Source organism: Pundamilia nyererei, unplaced genomic scaffold (assembly GCF_000239375.1).
Source record: "Pundamilia nyererei isolate P.nyererei 1_Seehausen unplaced genomic scaffold, PunNye1.0 scaffold02138, whole genome shotgun sequence".
NCBI classification, from domain to species: domain Eukaryota; kingdom Metazoa; phylum Chordata; class Actinopteri; order Cichliformes; family Cichlidae; genus Pundamilia; species Pundamilia nyererei.
This window is the reverse complement of record NW_005189539.1, coordinates 1-1,970: the sequence shown is the minus strand read 5'-3', so window position 1 is coordinate 1,970 and position 1,970 is coordinate 1.

Below are 1,970 nucleotides of genomic sequence, written 5' to 3'. Positions count from 1 at the left end.
TATAGAAAAAGAAAATATGTCAGACACCATCAACAGCATCTTAGGATGAAATAATTTATCATCTAGCTGAGATGTTAAATGTGCTGTGATGTCACAGTTTTGACAGCAGTTTTTCCAGATTCCATTAAACACATAATAATAATAATAATAATAATAATAATAATAATAATAATAATAATAATAATGATGATGTTATATTTAATACAAAAAGTAGAATCAAACAGGGTTGACTTTGTAACAGGCTGAAAGTAGAGACAGCTCAATGACCCGTTCACTGTCCACAGCCTCTTTATGAATGAATTTAACTAAATGCATCAACCATTGTGAAAATGAAGCCGACATTCAGCCCGTTTTCATGAGGAAATGTAAATAAGACAGTAAATATGAGTTTCAGTCTATGTTTAATATTTTTGGTCCCCGATTTAAAATTTAATGTGTGTGGGGGTTTTTTTTTGTTTTTTTTTTACTAATAAACAACAACCTGAAAATATAATCAAGGACAGTAAAGTGTTAAAATGTCTCACTTTTCCCATAAACTGGCTGAAGGTTGATTATTAAGGTGGTGTTGTTAAATCAGGACGCCATAAAATTTTGCAAGAACCCTTCCAGAAAGCGGAGGAAAATAATAGCATTCTGGGCGGGTCACTGAGCTGCTTTTTCCGGCGCTCAGTGACTAGTGATGTGCGATACTACTTATTTCCTTTCCCGAAGTAATATTCAGGGTGGTATCAACAATACTGATCCGATACCGATACTTTGTACAAAAACTTAACGTGTTATTGTATTTCAAATTATAGCTTCATAATGATCACAGGACATCAGACTACTTGTTCTTATTGTTTAGTTATGAAGAGTTATCATATAGTTGTGAGTTAATTGACGCTATTTGAACAGGTATATCTGGTCATTTAACATGTGTATACTTGCCTGGACATTTCAACAAAAACATTCACACTTTCAACCAAGTAAATACAGGCGCAGTATTGTCGATGTCAGTTCCAATAATTTTAAGTTATTCAGGCAGCTAATTGGGGGAGAGTAGTGAGCCATGACCACTATATCACTGTGATTGTTACTTTCCACAATAATTAGTTGACACAACAAAACACACTTTTCAGCTTTTCATGCTTTTTGAAACTCAGTTTTTTGGAGACCTGTGATGTAAATTCTGTCTCTAAAGCACACAAAAAGGTTTGGACATTTTTCATAGTGCATGTTTGAGGTTTATTCTTCCAAAGAAATTGTTGGAGCTATTTATTCTTTATTTTTGTTATTCTGAAATTTGTTGGGTTTGTTGTTGGTTTGTTTATATTTTTGGGTTATTTACAAGTTTATTTGTAGGTTAATATTTGCTTTGTTTTGTTTTGTTTTGTTGTTTATCTTGCTAAGTCAGCCAGGAAGAACTGTAAGGTCTTTTATATATATATATAAACAAAGGGACTGGTATAGGACCAGAATGCACTGGGGTGGGCCTATGTTTTTTTTTTTTTTTTTTTAACCAGAGCAGGAGAAGCAGCGGGTAGGAACAAAGATGGATCTTTGTTATTGCTTGCCGAACTGGAAAAATAAACAATAAAATGCAACTTTCGAGTTTGATAGTTGGACGTCTTTTGCCTGCACACAAAACATTACCACAGTGCAGCAGTGGTTTGTGAATTTTAAACTGTAGGATGTTTGGTTGGACAAAGGGAATCCCCACTACAGAAATAATTAACACAGTTCAGCGGCTACATACTGAACATGAAGGATAAAAGCAAAGTATCAATCCAGTCATGCTAGTATTGATCCGTAACCAATACTAGTGTTGGTACCAATACTATCGATATTTGGATCGACCCGCCCACCTCTCTCAGTGACAGCTGTGAGCGTTTTCTTGACTCATGCAGGGCCTCCCCATGTTTCTCCTCCACTTAATCTACACTCCAATCAAAGGAGTGCAGACAACACCAGCTCATCCCACATTCACTTTG